Source organism: Microcebus murinus, chromosome 25, assembly GCF_040939455.1.
Source record: "Microcebus murinus isolate Inina chromosome 25, M.murinus_Inina_mat1.0, whole genome shotgun sequence".
Taxonomy (NCBI): Eukaryota; Metazoa; Chordata; class Mammalia; order Primates; family Cheirogaleidae; genus Microcebus; species Microcebus murinus.
Genome location: NC_134128.1, coordinates 16,515,644 through 16,537,495, shown reverse-complemented (window position 1 = coordinate 16,537,495; position 21,852 = coordinate 16,515,644).

Genomic DNA, 21,852 nt, shown 5'->3' with positions numbered 1-21,852 from the left:
GGCCATTTCTGTTTCGTATTAGCTGAGTGCCCTGAGAATGTTGGCTGGAACAAAGACTTAGGCAGGGAACTTTTAGAAGGAGCTGAAGTCACACTTCCTACCCTTAGCAGCGTGTTCTTTTTACAGTGCTGAGATTTCCATTCCTATCCATCGCTGGAACACCCCACATGCATCTACGTGTTCTTGTTAGTTGCACAGAATCCCATTTGCTGGGAATTGTCAAGGAGAGACCCTGCCCATTGAAAAAGAGATGCCAGTTATTTTAGGACCTAGACCGAAGAAACAGGCGATGACTCACAGACCCACTTGTGTAACACCTGGCTACTGGGATTTTCAGTCCAGTTAAGGAGCCATGACATAAAATGCACGAATAGCTAAATGACACTGCAGAGTCCACTAACAGAAGGAGGTCAAAGAAGAGCACGGATAAGGAGTTGAGAATCCCTGCAGAGGAGCTGAACCCTGGCATGGCGTGGGGCTTGGGGTGGTGGTAGGGCTTAGAGCTCCCAAGATCACCCTCAGGTAGAGTGGCCAGGAAGGCTGGAAGGAATCAGTCAGTCTCTTTAAGTCTCTTGAGAGCAGTTAAGAGTCTAGGGAGGTGCAAGAAGTATTTATCATTCAAATTAAGGAATGAATTCAAGAGGCATACTACGACCTTATTTTTTTATTTTTTTGAGGCTGACTAGTCAATAAAAAAAGAGAAGTAAAAGCCTTAATAGTAAGGCCTCTGTTTTGCAGAATCTGCAATGTGTCTGTGAATTCCCTCCATGAATCTGGATTCGGCATTTCTTCCTCAAAATGATGAAAATCGCTCCAAGAGATCCTTTGCTTCCCCCTGTCCCCCCCCCCCCAAAAAAATTTCTGCGGAGAAAGCACACGAGAACAACTTGATAGCTTACTGCTCCTGAATTATTAACTGGTACCTGGGCTTCCAAGCTGCCAGTGCACTGATTATACTCCTTCAGGGGAGTTTTGGCTTTAAGTATAGCAATTGTTAACCAGAGCAGGAAGACCGGAAATGGAAGAAATTGGAATTCATTTCTTTTGAAAATGATCTTTTTCTGGTATCCTGACAATTATAAGTAAGCATCTGTTAAGGGGTGGTGATAGTCTGCCTGTGTTTTGCTCATTAATTAGTTTTCTTGCTGAGGGGAAAATGATTTATTATATATGTAATTAGGGAATTGAATTCACAGTATCCATAGTTGAAGTCTGAAGTTATTCACTTCAAATATTTGCATCTTTTTTCCCCCCAATACTGGTTAGAGCTAGTATATTTATGTTTTTTTCATTGGCTTAAAATGCTAATTGAAGTACAAAAGGCGTAGGTTTGAGCTATTTGTAATTAGACATTCAGGGTGCTGCTTTCTAATACAGAAAACTACAGCTGCACCTGTTTCTTCAGGCCCTGAGTCAGACCGTGACCAACTGGTTTTGTGGTGAATGTGTTTGATCTTAGACCCGTTAGAGGTCTAAAATAAGAAAATAGAGGGATGAGTCTGCTCAAATCTCATGTTCTACCATGAACCAGGACATCCTTAGGACAACCCAAATAGATAGGATGTAGAAGATGGCTGTAGCAATGGACCAGTCAGCCGGGCAACATATTTTTTATGGAAAGCATTGATTACTATGAATACTACCAGTAGTCCTGTCCTCTGAAAAGTTCTGGTTTGGTAAAAGATATAAAACACACATGCCTCGCAACACCAGAGGCTGACCAAGGCAGTCTGGTAAACGTGGAGTCGTCACCATAGTTTGCTGAGTACCAACCATGTGCTAACACCCATCATGAGCACACAAGAGGCAGCCCTCATCCTCAAATCATTTATAACTTGGGTGTGGAAGCAGTGTGTGAAAATATAAATGGCAATATGGGATACAATATACTTCATCTCTCCTGAGCAGGACAGACACACAGCTACCAGAAGTCCAAGCTGGGAAACGTGACTCTGACCTAGTGCCATTGGTCATGGTTTCACTAAAAAAGTGGCATTTGAAAGTGATTCTTGAAGTTTAACAGTATAATTTAACGATGCAGAGAACATAGGCCCTGGAGCATCATGGTAGAGAGGTCTCTGAAGGTGAATTAGAATTTTGAAGACCTATTGCTTCTGTTTGTTTGTTTTCAGACTTACAGTAATCCCAGTTAATTTAACATCACTTAGTTTAAAGTGACTTGGAGAGGGAGAGTCTTTGCAATTGTACCCAGGTGCTATAGGAGCTGGCATGAGTAAGGGGTTCCATTTTAGAAGCCAAGGTAATACAACCCCCCCCCCCAATGGAAAGGCACTGATATATATTCCCAGGAAACATTCCCAGCCTATTCCTCTAATTGTTCAGTAAGTTCAGGGGGACACATGCCTGATTGTTCTTTGGCACAGTCCGAATCTGAGCTTTAGTGATAAAAATGCATGGAATCTAATTCTAATGGAAGATAATTCCATGTCCCCACCTTGACTCCAGTTCCCCCCACCTTTTCAGGAACAGCTAATGACGTTGAAATGAGCACTTTGTTCAATCAACTGTGCCCCAGTTGTTAAATGATGGGAAGGCTGAGCCCCAGCTTTCTTGGTTCAGACCTAACTGGACTGGACCATGGCATTCTTGCTTCTCTTGACATTTTAGTTGCTTACAAGAGAACAATAAACTCTGTTTAATATTAAGCTGAGATTTTTTAAAAGATGCACCTGCACTCCATCTTTGGGCAACACTGCTAGGACAGTGAGGGTGACCAAGGCACATGGCTAGAGAGAAACTCCACAAAATGACACTACTTCAAGAAAGAAAGAGTCCCAAACCTACGGCATGTTGAACGAGATCATAAAAGTCAGCTTAATGCTCATCAGATAGTTCGTGCTGAATTAACATTAGGGGCTGTTATAGCAGTCTTACCAGTGATAAGAAGAGAATGTAAAAAAAATGGGTAATCACAGCTAGGTAGGAGAAAAAAGTTTAAGTGTTTTATAGTCCTCTAGGATGACTATAGTTAACAACATCATATTATATAGTTTCTAGTCTGGGCTACAGAGCAAGGATCTGTCTAAAAAAACCAAAAAACCAAGCAAAATGCATTTGGTGGCAAGTAACACACATTACTCTGGTAAGGCAATATGAGTGAAAATAATCTGGGATGAAAAACATTAAATAAAAACTGTAAAGATTTGCTGTTATTTTAAACTTGGGTCATTTACAATGAGGACTATGTTTTCTTGTAGTTGTATTTCCCCCCTTTTAATGACTTGTAAACTTAGATGCTATTTCCCCCCTTTTGTCTATTAAATTTGAAAACTATATTTAAATACATTTTTCTCTAATTATCAACACCATAAATGAAATAGTAACTACCTACTCCTTCCTCAGAAGAGAACAAACTTATTTATTTTTTAAAAAAATCTATTTTAAATATTATTATTTTAAAAAAAAGAGGTGGGGTCTCCCTCTTGCTCCAACTCCTGATCTCGAAAGATCCTCGTGCCTTGGCCTCCCAGAGTGCTGGGATTACAGGTGCGAACCACCTCGCCCAGCCTATTCATCTCTTTAGATTACATGTTTCAGTAATTTCTTCTTTCAGAGAAGGTAAGTGGTTCTTTTCTTTACCCCGTGTGTGTGTGTGTGTGTGTGTGTGTGTGTGTGTGAGAGAGAGAGAGAGAGAGAGAGAAGAGAGAGATTTTATTTCTATTGTCTTTGCATATGAATAATAACTTTAAGGAGTGCAAATGTCTTGGGTCCAAGATCTTAATGGTATTTAGAGCTGCAGAGAAGGCAAGCTTTATGTGCATTTCTTTGTAATGCACTTGCATTATAATGGATATTTGCAAGTGTTGTTTTATATCTTTGAATGACGCAAGTCTATCTTCTCTGCATCACTCCCTCGCCTTGCCTCGCAGGGATGACACCCTCCGCACAGTGGATCTTAGGTAAATACAATTCTACTCCTCCACTCTCCTCAGCGTCGTAGCCTCTTTCTTCAGTGGCGGCTGTTTCTCCACTTCCGTCAGCTCCTCCTTCGTCCTGGAGTCCACCCGTCCCTGGGAGGCCCCTCCGCTGCCTTCCTGGCCTCAGCAGCATGTGGGGAAGGCCAACCTCTTCTTCCTGCCACCTTCTCGATTCCCCACAATACCACCATCGGTTTTTAAACTAAGAATTTGAAAAGAACGAGGATATTGTAAGATAGGAAAAAAACTCTTAAGCAGGAAGTCGGGTACATCATTCCACAGACGCTGAGGGAGCAAGAATCGAAAAACGCCGATGAATGATTGGGATCCTTTTACGCCACTTCCGGGCCTGGCTTCGCTCCTCGCGTCCCCACCCTCCACTCTCGCGAGGTCCCTTCCTTCCGCTTTTCCCGTAATACCATAGAGGCTGAGGGAACAAGAATCGAAAAAGGCTGATGAATGACTGGTATCCCTTCACGCCACTTCCGGGCCTGGCTTCGCTCCTCGCGTCCCGCCTTCCACTCTCGCGAGATCCCTTTCTTCCGCCCTTCCCAGTGTGCATCGCAGGCTGTTAAAGTGCGCATGCCCTAGCATGGCAGCCATTTTTAAGTAGCGGCTCAATTTGCATATAGTAAACATATCTTGAGGTTATAGATGGATGAAATTTTATATGTGTGGCCCACGTCACCTGGGGCATTTTGCAGGACCCGTACATTTCCCAAAGCATGGATTCTGAGGTCTGGCTAGCACAGAGTACTCGAGCACACTGGACCCTGTGGGCTTTCACTTTCGAGTCAAGTAAAATAGTCTAGGTGTACTTTGCCCCCCACAGGTTAATTCCACCCAAGGTCTCTATCAGCTGATACAGGACCTCCATGAAGATGTGCTTCCTCCATGTTCACGGGGCCTTTTGGTCTGAATGACTCTTGGGCAGCACACATTCACTCTTTCCAAGGATGGATAATAATTGGTAGAGAGAAGACCTTTTAAAATCTCTTAAAATTCACGGAGGGGGGAGGGGGGCGGGTATATACATACATAATGAGTGAGATGTGCACCATCTGGGGGATGGTCATGATGGAGACTCAGACTTTTGGGGGGAGGGGGGGAAATGGGCATTTATTGAAACCTTAAAATCTGTATCCCCATAATATGCCAAAATAAAAAAAAAAGAATTAAATAATTGATCTTATCACCTAAAAAAAAAAAAATTCACTCGGAGAACTATTTTTCCCAATGGCAACATGTACAAGGATTCCGTGCTCCTGGTGAAGGTCGTGTTTCAGTTGTCATCAAAAGCTGTTGTCAGGACTTCCTTGTCATTCTCCTGCCTCCAGATTGTGTCCTGTACATAGAGGCAAAAGAAGAGCTTTATAATTTGCTCTTCAAACCTTCTTGAGTTGTGATAAAGATTTTCACATTTGAATGGCTATTTACAGGACAAAAATCAATTGACCTGCTTAATTTCTTAAAAGCAGGATTTCAATAATTTAAGTCAAAATCAACAGAGATGAGACTTTTCTTGATAGGCATGGGTCATCCTTGCATTTGACTTCAGTTGTGTCCTTCCCAACTCCATGGTGGTCTGCTTTGGCCATGACCATTAGATACCCAAAGAATGGGCAGGGCCTCTTTCATTTTTCCTCACTTAAGTTCAGTTCAGACTGTGTTCACCAGTCCCTCCCTCCTGCTCCGTCTCTCTGAGTATAAGGAGAACAATAGATGCCTTCATTTTTCCCCTTGTGCAGAGCAACATTTTGCCGAGATATATCTGGGTGTTGCACTCTTTTCATTAATGCTATTTGTTGTGAACTACAGATGTGCAGATTCAGTCTGGGAATATTTTCTTCCCAGGTCTTTGAATATTTCCTCTCTTCCTGTGCCGGTTTCCCCTTGTGGAGTGTTGCTTATTGCAGTGAACTTTTTCTCTCTGTCTGTGTTTTTGGCTGCCCGTCACTGACTCTGGCTTGATTTCTTTTGGGGGAATTGCGCTTCCCTCATTGGGTGCAGTCTGGTGGGATTGTTATCTAGGAGTCCTGCCCTCCTCTAGCCAAGGAATGTGAGTCCTCCCCCTGGAATTTGAATTTTTAGCAGAGTGATAAAAAGTCCGACTGTGGCTGGAGTTCATTTTCTTCCAAGATGGTGTTAGGATGAGATTGTTGCACAGTCCTTGCTTCCCTGACCCGGGCAAGCATTCTTCTCTGTCCCAGCCCAGATCCCTAGCCTTGCTTGAATGACACACACAGTGAGCTTCTTGGATCCTGCCAGTAGCTTCTCTTTGGGCTTAGGTTAACCAGAGCTGGTTCTCAGAAACTTAAGCAACCAAAGAAACATAGCTGATACACTTAAGATTGGCTGCCTCTCTTTGATCAGTCCTTCTTGTTTATTATTTTCATATTTTTATCTTCCTTTCATTGAGTTTTTCTTGCCTTTCAATAATTTTTTTTTTGGCAGCTTCCAAAACTTTCCAATGTTGCTGTCGTATATTCATCACAATTTGGCCCCAACTTATTTCTTGGAGCTTCATCTTCAGCCCTCATCACCCCCGCCCTCCCATTCCAGCCAAGATAACTGGATTTCCTTCCTGATCCTGTCATTCTCACCCTAACCCTGCAAAGTGCATATGGGCTATTCTTTCATCCTAAAATATCCTTTCCTTGCTTTTCTATTGGGCATACATTTACTTCTTCAAAATTTTGCTCAAATACTATCTCCTGTTGGAAGCCTATCCCGTTTCTCTACATCTAGAAAAGCTCCATTTTTTAAAATTGTTTCTTCTATTGGAATCCCTTAGCAGTTGGTCTTTTTGGATCTGTCACTTGAATCGGAATTATTTTCAGCATGTCTTTCTTTTCCAATAGAGTGTAAACTTCTTGAAAACAAAGTCTGTGCTTTACTTGTTCAGTATCTTTCACAGTGCCTGATACTTTCTACATCCTCAACATATGTTTATTGGTTGAGTGAGTGACTGAATGAATAGATGAAGGTTACTCCCAGAACCCTGCTTTCTGGAATAGAGATAGACTCATCAGTTGGGCGTTCTTAGCTTGCTGCTGGGTTCTGGCACATTTTGAGCATACTTAACTTGTTCAGATGTGTACCTCTCCTTTGCAGAAATTAAACAACGAGGGTGAGAAAATGATTGCTGGACATCCTACTTCTGGCACCAAAATATTTGTTTTCTTCTGGCCTTGCCAAGTATAAGAAAACATTGATTCACTTATCTATCTAAGTAATATTTTTTGAATATCTGCAATGTGCAAAGCTCAGTGCTGGTCACTGTGTAAGACATCAAGATAAATCTGACACAGAAATGGTCCCCGAGGGAAACCCTGTAGAGTTATATGACATCACAAATAACCACAAGCTATGTATAAAATGTTGGATACTACAAAAGATATGCATCCAAGACATTTGAATGGACTCTTGGAACACAGTTCATGTTTTAATATGAGGAGATCAGAAGGACTCATTTATAAAGATGCAACTTCATTCATTTTTCATATAATGAAGTGTATATTTCCTATAAAGGGCTTATGTGAAAACTTTTAATTTATAATTTGAACTGTTGCTGAATTTCTCATGGAGCTCATTTACCCTGGAAGCTTTAAAAAAGTCTTTGAGAGACTCTTTGGGTATGAAAACACTCCTATAAGAGGAGTTTTCTTGACATTTTTACCAAGTTTTCACAATGAAAGAGATAATTTTATTCAAGCATTTTGAGTTTCTGTGTTCAGGCCTTTCTTCCATGGTTAGCAGGCAGGAGAGATCTGATCCATGGAGATACTGCAGCCAGGAAGAAGATCACAGACCCGGATCACTCGGCTTGGAGAAGTACCTGCAGTCTCAACCAGCTGCAGTCAGCTTTGAGCTGCATGTATAGAATCTTCTGTAGTTGGTAAAGTAGGTGAGGATTTCGCATTTACCACTCTTCTTAAAGTAAGTGCATGAACAAAGACTAATGCTTAATTTCTGTAGTCCTTGTAGGAAACACTTAATTACAACAGTCTTTGTAGGAAACCCAGTATGATAGTTGTGGAAATGTGAGGCCTTCAGAAAAGTCACACGGACAGAATGAGATTCTTAGCCTTGTTGGGGAGAATTATCTGCAGTTTCTTAGTCAGGAGGAACTGGGAACTCATATCAGAACAATTGTATTTCCATTGAGGTCATTATATGAAAGTGTGCTTAGTAAATTGTCAGGATTCTCCTTGTAGACTGTACTTTCAACCATTCTCAGTAACTTCTTTTATCATCTTCATAACATTCTGAGTAAGAAACTCCCTCTAGACATAGTTAAATATATATATACATACCATAAGTGAGTGAAATCTAGAATCTAGAATCTAGAATCAGTATCAGGGTGGGCAAACTAGATTAAGTAGAATTCTGTTTGGATACACTGTAGATCACAACATTGCTTTGGAATTCATAGTTCTGGAACTTAGTGATTTACACATGGATATGTGTTCATTGACTCACCATCCATCCATCCTACAAATTGGGTTAGACTAATATTTATTATAATTTATTATAATAAATTAATATAAAGTACCTGCTTTAAGTAAGGAATTATACCAAATATTTTTCTGGAGAGTACAGAGGATTATGTCAAAAAGAGCTCTGTCTTTAAGAGTTTTCCATTTTAGTTGTGAAATTAAGACATAAATATGCACAAAGGTAAATAAAAATACAAGTGGTATAATGATAGTTGAAAGTGGCAGTGGAAGATTTCCACATGGTGTTAGATGCAGTGTTAAAGGAATTGTGTCAAGAGAGACTCAGGGGAACCGTTGTCTCTACACCTTTGGGACCACCACCAGACTGAGGAGGCAGGGATTGGGTTGACTTTGGAAGGGTTAGCAAAGGTTGCCTAGTCTATAGAAGAGGAGGAAAGGTATCCAGGGGGAATTCATAGCTTGAGTGAAAGCCTGAAGAGTAGAAAGTATCCAGATAACCTGGGGGTGATGAGTAAGCCAGTTGGGCTGCAGCACAGGGTTTGTAAAAGAAATAGGGTGGGAGGTAAGAACAGAAGATTCTCTGGGGCTAGACTTGAGAGATAAAATTAGATTACCTATCTCTTAAAGGACATATAAGCCCAAAGAAGTAGAAATAAGTTATTCCTTTAAACTACATAATTATTAAATATAGTTGGTTATATATAATTACTATATAATTGTAAAAAATTAATTTTTTAAAAACATGCAAGGGTAGCTAAGTATAATGGGAAAACCAATAAATTGGCAATTATAAGTCTTGGAATTCACTGCTATTAGCTGGTCCTTGGCAAATTCCATCCCCCCAGGCCTCAAGTAAAATGCAAGCACAGAAATGGGTAGTCTCTCAAGTCTCATTCAGTCCTAAAGTCTTGCTAACTCTGTGCCCACTACCAAATATCCTGGGTGAAATGGCACCTATGCCACAAGTGAGTCATTTTTGGAAAGTAGATGATTCATGATTTGGAGAAATCAGAGTCACTGATTTCTGCTTTTATTTCTGTATTTAAAATAGAAAGAGAAAAAGAAGTAGGCGGGTGATTCAAGATAAAATAAAAGCCCATTTAATAAATAGTCCCCCAGTTATTAGTAAATTCTGACACCTCCTGACATCCAAATACCAATGGCCACCAAATAGCAGTCAGAGAAAATGTTCTGTTCACCAAATGCCCCCTGTCTTGGGGCAGATTTTGCTGGGTGGTGGTCAGATTCCATTCCTAGCAGCAATGGAAGCTTCATCATGGCCCCTGTGAGCCGAGTGTGGACGAGGGAGGTCTTAGGCCGGGCTCTGGTCAGCTTTGTGTTCCAATGCGCTCTGCAGGGAAGGCACAGGCGAGTTTGAAAATGGACATAATGAGTAGCCTGTACCTCTGTTGAGTTGGCAAGTCATTACTGTATTGTAAGAAACAAAACAGAACAGAATTAAAGACATTTTAAGAAGAAAGGCCAACCTACTTCAAAAGATTCCTCTAAATCGTGAAGGGATATCTGTTGGGAAGACAAAATGAGCAGCCATTTGAGTGTCGAGGGCGAGGATGTCATCTGAAGGCGTTGCTAAATGGAGCGTTCTAAGACAAATTTCCAGTTGGAGTGGCCAGGTCATTTAAAAGCATGGTGTTAAGTAGTAGAATGTGTCAGAGATGAGCGTAGTTTGCTGAAGCGGTTTCCATTTTCTGTTGTAGAATATACTGAATTCAGTGATTTCTCATTATTTCTGGGGTTAGCAGCCATTTTCTTCCTTTTTGTATGGATAGAATTAATTTCCTCCATGTATACTCTAGATGGACTCTTTGGATCCTGTGAATCCTGCTTTGGGATGGTTTCCAAGTGGACAGAGTGCTTTACGGAATTAATTGTTTCAGTTGTTATATAATGACAACTCTGGCATCTTCATTTATAAAAAAGGCTATAATTATCATTAATAGTATTTTTTCTGTTGTTGTTGTACAGCACTTTGTCCAAAGAAGAATAAAAAAGCAATTAGAAATATAAAATCATGGAGACTCTCATACCATTAAGAGGTCATTAAACTTGGCAAGAATCGCTATATTCAAAGTTTTGGTCTCATTCCTTGGTCTTTGGATAACATTTTACGAAAACAGGGATTACATAAATTTTAATAAAATAAATGATGTTTGGCTAAATCTTAACTTGTATTTCTTTGGGGGAAAGGCGAAACCTTGTGAACTGAAGATGGACAAGCAAACTTAATTCTTAATTACTCTTTCTCAGTGTTTTGAATCCAACTTTAAACTACCAGAAATGGATCCAGATTTGGGGGAGGCCAGAAGCTTAGACAGTTTTGGAGGGCCCTCTATAAATTATGAATATAATTTGGTATGAAATTGAATGCTTATTTAGAATTCTAAAAAAAAAAATCACATCAAATCACAAGCTTACAAAAGCTGACAAATTCCACAAAAACGACAAAATGCAGAAAATAATATCCTTTTTTAGACTAATCCATGACATGCTATTAAAATACTTTTCCCCCAACATTTCCTTGATTTATAATTTTATACGTTAGGTGTTTTGAAGGGTTTTCCACAGACTACCTTCTGCACCCATCCGTTTCAAACATTTTCTTTTCTGTTATTGAATGTCATGAACAATGTCATTCTTGTTCTCACAACAATGAAACTTCTGGCCCTCATGCTTGTATCATGCTCGATGCTAAGAAAGGCCACAGGGTGGACGGCAGGATGATTTCTGGAAGCCATTCCTACCCTCGATGGCCAGCAATACCTATACATGGAAGTGACTACTGACCACATACATATGTCCCTTTAGATCCCAATTAAATATACCCTCATCGCTTTAACCAGAATCCAAAAATGCCCATGGGCTCTGAAACTCTGCCTGACACTATGGTAGATATGACAGAGGGGGAGTTGTCGTGGAAAGAGACTTAAATCTCAATGGATTGCAGTTCAAATACTTTACTTCTGTAAGTGACAAAAAAACACGTGCCCTTGGGAATGTACTGCCAGCCTTGGAAGGGAGGATCTGAATGGATGGTGAAGCCATCTCCGCTAATAACGTTTCCTTTTCCTAAAGAATCTGGCTGAACACGATTCCTCCTTAGAAGAACCCACTCTGGCAAATCAGATACCAAGGCAACATTTCAAACACTATGCTGCTCTTTGGAGTAAGGGATTTATATCCTTAGAATAAAAACATGTGAAGATATAAACTAAGAAAAAATTTTTTGGATACCTTTTGGTTTATGTTCCCAAACATGAAAAACATCACCACTACCCCACTCCTCAGTCAAGCATTCTTGCACTTGTTTAGTTAAAATGGAATATTTTTTTTAGACTAGATTATTTAAATAATTTAAAATATCAGACTCTCTTTCAGCAAGGAAAGTAAGATATTCTGTTTGAAAGATTATTTCCAAAGCTCCAAATGAGTAGTCAGGGAATATGCCAGCAACAGAAACTCTTCATTTACCTGTAGGTGTCTTCTGTCAAAGACATTTCTTAGCTTGTCCCTGTGAGAAATTAGTTCATGCAAGTCTTTTCCGTTGACACATTTTTCTCTGGTCCTTGGAATGTGCGTTCCAGGAATGTGTTACACTGACTCTAGAAAGGTTTGAAAGCTCTCAGCAGGTTCATGCTTTGGGGGCAATTTTAAAAAAAAAAATTATAGCTGAAATAAAGAACTTAAGAACTTAATTGAAAATAGAAATTGAAGTCTGTATAGCAGTTGTTCTGGTTTACCTTACTTGTAAATTATTTATAAATAAATACCCTATCCTAGCAGTTATTTGGCTATTATGATTTGGTTAGCATTTGCCTGTAGGTTTTGCTGATTCAAGACAGAAAATCTTGGAAAGAAAATATCTAGATGTTGAGTTGTTCTCTCCATCTCATCTCAGCTAGCAATGATCAATCCTCACCATTTCTCACTGAAATCCTAAATGGAAATCAACAATTGTGTTTCAGAATAACTGTTCTTTTGCACCCTTTAGATGCATTGATTGAATTTCCAGGCAGCAAAGCTAAGTCTGATTTGCAACTCACTTTTCAGTGCAAATCTGTGGTCACACACAGGACCTTTTGTGACTCTTTTCTGGAGTTCCCTCTCCCCCTGACCCCCCTTCTAAATCCCCTTTAGACTTTTTGTTAATATATGCTATTCATTTTCCCCAGGAAAATCCAGCTCTGGAGCCTGGTGACAGATCTGATTCTGTATAATTGATGATGAGTGTAAATTTCAGTTGCTTCTGTTCTTTGTAGCAAGGCCAGGGATGTAAGGTCATATTGGTGAGGCCCAGACTCTAAGACTAAGGGCCTTTTGTGCTTTCTTAAGGTTTCAGGAAGTTTGAGTAGTTTATTTAGTGTAGCGCAGTTAGGGAAAAAATTAGATGGGTTTCTCTGAAACTAAGACATTCGTGTGTCTACCTTTTACTAAACCACCGAGCCAGCCCTGGTTCTGATAATGTTGTAAGGCTCTATGGGAAGGTGAGAAGCTGTACCTTTGAGCTTATGACATTTTAACTAGGCATGGCCTAATTAACCTCTGACCTTTCTCAAGTTCATCAGGAAATAGACTTTAGAGCTCATTGCCTAATGGTAGGTTTGTGGCTATAATTACACATTACCAAAATTAAGTCTAGTAACAGGAAATGTGTGAGAACTAATCTATAGAAACAAAAACAAACCTTTGACTCACCTACGATTTTATTGGAATTTCTCTCTTGACTCCATTTCCCTGTAAGTCAATAAAAAACTAGGACTGCTTGTTAAAACTTCTAGAAGGCTTTGTTGGCATCCCCTTTGTGGGCCCTCTCTTCCCCTTCTTCAGGGGACTGTCCTGAGACTAAAGGACCAGGGGCTTTTCTCAGGAACTCTTGGGATAATCATGGCTGGTGTGGTTTACTCTGGTTCGAACTTCCTAATGTAATAATTTTTGTATAAATGGTATTCAAAAAACATAGAGCTGGGTTCATGAACAGATGGAACAGATCGAGTTTTGATATGTGGGTTTACCTCTGTCAAAGACATATTCCCAATGGTAGATACAGTTGGCCCTCTGTGTACTTGGGTTCCACATCTGTGGATTCAACACACTGTGGATAGAAAATATTTTTTCAAGGAAAGGATGATTGGGCCTCTACTGAACATGTACTGACTTTTTTTTGGTCATTATTTCCTAAACAATTCAGGGTAACAACTCTTTACGTAGCATTTATGTTGTATTAGGTAGTATAAGTAATCTAGAGATGATATAAAGTATACAGAAGGATGTACACAGTTTATGTGCAAATATTGTGCCATTTTATATTAGGATTTGAGCATCTGTGGATCTAGTATCTGCGGGGGTCTTGGAAGCAAACCCCTGCAGACACTGAGGGATGGCTGTATAGAACAAAATCTAAAATGAAGGCAAACAGGGTGAAAATATGACTTGCATTATTGACGGAGATAAAGAAAGATACGTTCTTCCTACAAGAGGTCTTGAATGGGACACCTTAGGGGACATGTTTCTGTCCATGTTCTGCAATTGACTGAGGACCCAGGGCCACTAACTTATGTCCTTGCTTTTAAATTTCTAGAATGGAAATAGTAGAACATGCCCAGTCTCTGTATTTCCCAGGATATGACCCAGATAGTAGGTCAAATCATAGCTTTTTAAAAGGCACTTCATAAACATAAAGAAGTTAAAAGGTATAGTGGTTAAAATGCTAGGTTCCAGAGCTAGACAAATTTGGGTACGAATCCTAGTTAGTAGGATTTCTCCCCTTTACTAGCTATGTGCTCGTGAGTGTGTTGCTTCGATTGTTTTAACCTCGGTTCTAATCTGCAGAGGAGGATGAATCACATACAGTTGACTCTTGAAAAATTCAAAGGTTGGGAACACCAAACCCCTCATAGTTGAAAATCTGTGTGTAACTTTTAACTCCCTAAAAACTTAATTACTAATAGCCTACTGTTGACCAATCACGTCAACAGTCGGTTCACACGTATTTGCACGTTCTGTGTATTAGATACTATATTCTTACAATAAAGTGAGCTAGAGAAAAGAAAATGTTATTAAGAAAGTCATAAGGAAGAGAAAATGTATTTACTATTCATTAAGTGGAAGTGGATCACCATAAAGGTCTTCATCCTTATTGTCTTCACACTGAGTAGGCAGAGGAGGAGGAGGAGGAAGAGGAGGGGTTGGTCTTGCTGTGTCAGGGGTGGCAGAGGAAGAAGAAAATGAAGGTCTAAGTGGACCTGTGCAGTTCTAACCTGTGTTGTTCATGGTCAACTGTAGTTTGCCCCCTACACACACAGCTGCAGTGGGGATTAAGTCAGGTGATGGGCACAAAGCATTCAGAATGGAGTTTGAGGTGCAGTAAGTATTTTCCCACAGTTAGCTAGTTCATGTTGGTGATACGGATTTTTGCACTGTCAGCATGGGAGAGACTATGGACACAAATCGTCTGAGAAGTGTGAGGAGCCATTTGTCCAAGTGACTGCAGCAGGGTCTGTGTTATCTTCCTTAGCTCTGCCTCTGGCTGAGCAGAGATGGAGAAGGGATGGGAGGGGTGGATCTCTTCCTTCCTCCTTCCTCTCCTTAGCTCCCCAGGTGGAGATGCTTCTCTCCAGAAAGCTGAACTCCAGCACTGAGCAACACATGCCTAGTGGCAGTAAGGCCAGCGGCAGCCTGCCCGAGGTCCCCACTGGACTCTTCCCTGTGCTTTCTGTTGCACTTCCCTTCTCCCTCCCAACCAACCTCCTTCCCTCCCCCAGGCCCAGAACCTATCCAGGTCACATTCCTGGCAAGCTCTCACTCTCAGCTGGCTGTCAACCAAGGTGTTTGTTGGCTGATAACAAAGCTATGAACTGATAAGACTTAATACCTTCAAGTGGCATTTTAAAAGACCAGGAAGCCTTCAAGAGCGAAAGAAATAGTGGAGTAAAGACAGGCATTAACTCTGTGTGTATGTGTGTGTGCGTGCACACGTGTGTTGGGAAGCTATTCGCTAATTTGGGGCCAGGAGCCCAGAATATCATTAGAATAAGCCCTATAGAGGCTATCTGTGCCACCGAGGTCACAATAAAATAGTTTCTTCCATCTAAAACTGGAGCTGATCCCACTTAAGAACTAATGAAAGTCACGGTTTTTTTCTATTTCAGATTTAACACATTTTCCTCTTAGCCTAGGTAAGCCTCAGGGCAAGCATAATGAAAATACAATTAATTAAAACTTAAAATATTTATATGCCACAGTCCCTGTGATGGAATAAGAGAGATACTCACTCCCTGGTCAGGAATATGAAAGTCACGCAGAGTAAAATAAAAAATAAAACAGCTCTCAAGAATAGATTACTTGCCAAGTATTTCGAGTTGAAGGTGCCCAAGGAGGCAGAATACACGGTCCCTCCTTAGCTGGAATTTCATGTCTCTTTCATTGAGTCGTCATCTTTTTTGCTGGTGGAGAGTCTTGCCTTGATGTTGATGGTTGTTGACTGATCGGGGCGGTGGTTCCCAAGGTCGGGGGAGGCTGTGGCCATTTTTTAAAGTAAGACAGCAATGAAGTTTGCTGCATGGATGGACTCTTCCTTTCATGAAAAATTTCTCTGTAGCGTGGGATGCTGTTTGATAGTGTTTCACCTACAGTAGGACTTCTTCCCAAATTGGAGCCAGTCTTCTCAAACCCTGCCATTGCTTTATCAACTCAATTGATGTAATATTCTAAATCGTTTATTGTCATTTCCACAATGTTCACAGTGTCTTCATCAGGAATAGTTTCCATCTCAAGAAACCACTGTCTTTGCTCATCCATAAGAAGCAACTTCTCATCCATTAAAGTTTTGTGATGAGATTACAGCCATTCAGTCACCTCTTCAGGCTCCACTTCTAAATTTAATTCTCTTGCTATTTCTACCACATCTGCAGTTGCTTCCTTCAATGAAGTCTTGAAGCCCGGAGAGTCAACTTGGTATAACTGGACTTTGAATCAGAAAATGAGGCTCTGCTCTCTGCTACTTTGGGGATCCCCCATCCTCATCTCTAAATGCAGGCATTATATGAAATTGCAGGAGTGGGGATGGTCCCTCCAGCACTGCCTTTCTACCTGTGGTGTTCACCATGCCCTGACCATTGGCCACTCACTTTGAAACTCTCAGTCTTTTCTACCCTAAGGCCAATTACAATGCTAGATATTAATATAACCTGAATATTGGGTTTTCTATCACAGCCTGACAGTTGTGGTCAGCATTGTTCATTTCAAAAGCTTCTTGATTTCATTAACTTTATTTCTTTCAACAACTTTTCATTTAGCAGTGCTGCTGGGAAAATGTATGGAATATCCAGGGAAGTTACATGACGACAAGAAACGTGCTCTTGAAAGGATAATTTTTGTCTCCAAAGAGATTTTCCCCAGTGTGGAGATTGCGGTGTACCTTATTTAGCTGTGCGAGAATGGTGTTTTTGAAGGGTTCCCCATAAATGTCATCCTTCAACTGTGCTGGGGATTGAAAGAATTTGAAAATGTAAATTAGGAGGGGTGATGGAGGCCAAAGTACCAAGTTAAAAAGATCAAAGTTGCAGGATGTGGCTTTAGGTCTGACAGCCAAGTGGGCTCACTAGTACTGGGTCCAGAGGGGGCCACCCTGCCCCCCACTCAGGCAATGTTGGCCAGGGCAGCCCCTGATGGAGGCTGGGAGTGTTTGTTTGCTATAGATGCCTTGATAAAGTACTACAAACTTGATGGCTCAAAGCACAGAAATTTATTGTCTCCCAGTTTGGGAGTCTAGAAGTACCAGATCAAACTATTGACAGTGTCTTCTTCCCTCTGTAACCAGTAGGGAACAATACTTCCTTCTTTGTCTCTTCTTCATCCCTGGTGGTGGCTTTCAGCCCTTGGCTTGTAGCCACATCACTCAAACCTCTGCTTCTGTTGTCACATGGCCTTCTCCCTGTTTGTCTGGGTAATGTGCCCAAATTTCCTTCTCATAGGGGTGCCAATCATATTGGATTTAGAGCCCACTCTTAGGACTTCATCTAAATGATTACATCTTCAAAGGCTCTATTTGCAAATAAGGCCATGTTCTGAGGTAGTGAGGGTGTGGATTTCAATTCAACCGCTAAGGGTGACTCTCAGTACAAATTTTCTGTGTCGTTGAACACAGAAAACACTGGCTCTCTGAGCGCAGGTTTTTCTCCATAAGATGCAGGGCCAAGCGTACCAAGGTATCTGCCCCTAATTTAATTTTCAGGTAAATAGTACCGCCTTTCCCAGGAACAAAACGTGGAAAGATTTGGAGAGAAGTGAGAAGGGTCAACTGGTGGCGTTCCACCTCCTGAAAAGAAAATCAGGAAGAAAGAAGAATCATCCCTCCTGCTCTAAATCTGAAGGTTTGTGTGCTCCTGAAATACGTATGTTGAACCCTAATCTCCCAATGCAATATTAGGAAGAGGTGCAGCCTCTGGGAGGTGACTAGGTTTCTCATGAATGGGCTTAGTGCCCTTATAACAGAGGCTGTTTGTCCCTTCTGCCATGTGAGGACACAGCAAGAAGGTGCCATCTATGAAGCAGAAAATCCTCCCTAGTTACTGAATCTGCCTTGATCTTGGACTTCACAGCCTCCAGAACAGTGAGCAATAAATTTCTGTTGTTTCTCTATCCCCCAGTCTAAGGTATTTCGTTATAGCAGCTGGAATGGACTAAGTCATCTCCTATTACCCCATTTTAGTATCCACTGCACATTCAATTTAACACCTATTAATGAGGACCCATTTTTAAGGCATTACTTATGTCCTGAACTTAAGAAGTATGTTTTGTTTCACATGGGAATGCTTTCCATTTCTCTTGCAACTCGTATTCCTGGAGAAAAGAGAGCACTGTTCCCCTGAACCCATATATCTCTCTGAAATTATTCTGAACTTTAACCTCCTGATACTCCACCCTCATGTTGGATATGAGGATCTGTTCTGGGGAGAGCATTCTTGGGGTGGCAGCTTCCTGCAGAATCAGCCTTTATTCTTCGAGCTGTAGTCACAAGTCTGATAAAGAAGACTACTTAAATCTTTATTCTATCACAGTGAAGTGCTTATCAGGGGAGGCCAGTTCATAAAATCATTGCACGTGGCTCATGAAACGTGCTTGGCAGCTTCAGATTCTTTGGATCTCATGACTCCCAAGAAGTGACCTTTTGCGTTATTGCTGGGAGATGCTTCATCTGTCCTGGGAGAAGAAAGACAGAAGACATTTGTGTGGGGTGACTTGAGTTTCTAGTTCTTTGGCTTGAAGTCAAATTTAAGTGCAAATATATTACATGAAAGGGATAATGCCATGAAAAGTTATTCTCTGTTAATACTCAGGCATGGATTTGTTTCCAAAATGAGACTTATAGACTCTGGGGCTGGAGGGTGAGCAGAGGACTGGCAGGTGTTGAAGGGCCAGCACTGGTCCTGCTGAGAGAGAGGGGACAGACTCACATGTGGGTCCCTGTTGGTTGGGAAGAGGCATCAGAGAGCTATGAGAGATAATGGAAAGTGGCCAAAAGACCACAGGAGGGAGAATAAAAGAAGACAGATAGAAGGGACACCTATACCAAATGTTCTCCTTTTTTTAAATGTGTGCTTGAACAGACCCTGTGTGAAAAGATTGCATAGTCTTAACCAGGTAAGGATTTGTATGAATGAAGAATTCTTATATGCTCACAGAAATGGGGGACAAGAAAATTAAGCTTTTGTTTTAATTTATTTTTCATGGCCCAGTACGATGGCTCACACCTGTAATCCCAGCACATTGGGAGACCAAGGTAGGAAGATCACTTGAGGCTGCAGTGAGCTATGATGATGCCACTGCACTCCAGCCTGGGTGACAGCAAGACCTTATCTCTCTCTCTCTCTCTCTCAAAAAAAAAAAATAATAATAAACAACTTATTTTTCCTGATGCCAGTGGGTGAGGTGGGACTGTGGGTGAAGGCAGACTGATCTTATTTACAAGGAGGTTTCATTTTGCACAATAACCGATAAAATCTTCTCAATAAAAGTGAATTTTTAAATTGCTTTAGGAGAAGTTGTTATGCAGATAAATGTTGTGGTGAGTTGGTTTCTGATAAAGCACACAATTCTTGGTCATCGCATTATTGTGAATAATTACCTTACCGCATCTGCTCCATAAATCTTGATTGCCTCCTAACTGGGTTGCCGGGCACACCTGCATAGACCCCTTTGTGTGCCGTGAACGTGCTGTGCGCACTTAGCCCAGGTTCTAGTTCAACAGGTCAGGGAAATCTGAGCAGCTCTCAAGTTCCTCACATAATCTGAGTTCACCGCTGCCTGACCAAACAGGCGAGCGAGGTTGGCAGGATAAATAATTCTCCTACTAGATCTGTCTGGATAAACATTTGTACAGAATAAATAATTCTCCTACTAGATCTGTCTGGATGAACATTTGCACAGTGGCTGATCAAGGCTCTGTGCGTTAAGGGCCACGCCCAGCACTGACAATTTACACAACCTCTTCCTGAAGATTCTCCTGGCGAACCTTGCAATTTTGTAGTTCACGCTGTGGCATTACTAGGAAGTATTGCTGGTGTTTGCAAAATACAACTACGTGCATGCAGCCATTCATGTTTCTTTATACAGATGCTCTTCTCACCAGGGCGACAGCAGGTTTGGCAGGAGAGGAACTTCTCTGCTGAAGATGCACTGTGACTCGAAAGAACCACACTGATTCTTTCTTTGCCTCGACATAGCCAAGAAAGAAGATTTTTTTGGAAAACAGTAACCTGAAGAACACGGATACAGTTAATCCTTAACTTGAGACCATTAAAGCCAGGAAATGGAGGTGCATTTTAAAACCTTGTTGGCACTTATTCTGTACTTACACTTGTAATCACCCCCCTTCCTCTCCATCCTTTCTCCCCCCTCCCCCCAACAAAGATGGTGCCAGTGGGAGAAGAGTTGAAACAAGGCTCACTATTAGGATTCTTATCCTTAAAGGAACTTTGCAACCAGGTTTCCTTGGGCACTGAATTCAAATCCCTTTTCTTTGAAAAGAAGCTGGGTCATCTTTTTGTTGTTGTTCTTTTTCTCTATTGTTCCTTTGCTCCTCCAGGTGTATTTAAATCTGGAAACCTCCCTCTCCGAGGAGGCTCCTATGAATAATGGGAACGCTTCCGCACGGAGAAAATCCACCAAACCACTAATCACCATTCCCAGGCAGGCCAACAATGATTCAGCGTTCATTACAAAATGACTCATGCATGATCATGACCATTTTCGGAGAAAAAGACAATTATCAATTTCATGGGCTTCTATGTAATCGTGACTACTTGCAGGGACTTAACAATGATCAATTACCCATTGCCTGATTAATTAAGAGCTTAATCTTCCCACCCATATAATGTGAACAATAGTGCACTGTTCCAAGCTGCCTATCATGTTTCCTAGGGACAAAGACCAAAGGGAGTGGGAATGGGAAGCTCAGGTCTGTCGCAGTAGATTTCCTGCCTCTGCAGCCAAATACAGTAGGCACAGGTCACTAGGTAAGAAGAGACGCCCACATTTGGGATGAGCTGGGATAATGTCCTTCTCCACAAAGCCAACCTGTAGCACATTTTGTCTTTTTGTCTCAGAATCATCACTCTCTTTTCTGTCTTCACAAATATGCACAGTGAGTAAGGCACTCTGCTGAGAGGCAAATGTTTGAGGTGATGGGTATCCTGATTGCTCTGATTTGATCATTATGCATTGTCTACAGGTGTCTGATAGCACATGCACCCCAATTATGGGTACAACTCTACTGTAGCAATAAAAAAGGGAAATGTCTCAAGTACCCAATTTATGGCTCCCAAGGTGAATTCTTCATTCCCTGCTGCTGTCTCAAAAAAACAGCATTTTATGTTTTATCCTCTTCCTGATGTTCAGCCTCTGGGTGGGGAAGGTGACCATCTTGTTCTTCTCTGCATCGCCACTTCCGTTGGGATGTTCCCTTCTCTCCCTTCCTCTTTTCCACAATGCTGGGATCTGAATGTCATGTTAACCCAACCAGCCACTGTTACAGTCATTGACACCCCAGAGTCACCCCCCTGGCTCACTGTTGAGCTTTCCAACACAACTGTTGCCCTCATGCTTGGCAACTTAAATATCCATACTCTGTACATGAACTAGTTGCGCAGGTCCCTGACCTCTTCTCCAAAGATCTCATTATAGACACCACCTCGGTCCCTCATCCCACATCCTACAAGAACTACAGATTCCAAACCTCACATTTCAAGTCTCCTAGGCTCCAGCTGCAACCTCCTTCCTCCCCTGTGCCCCCACCGCCAAGTCCCCAATGCTGCTTTGACCTTTGTCCTACACATGTAAATGCTCAATGCAAAAAAAAAAAAAAAAAAAAAAAAGGAATGAATTAGTTTAATAGGGCTTTCCTTTTACCTGGATCTTGGGTCTAGTCACTCACTGAT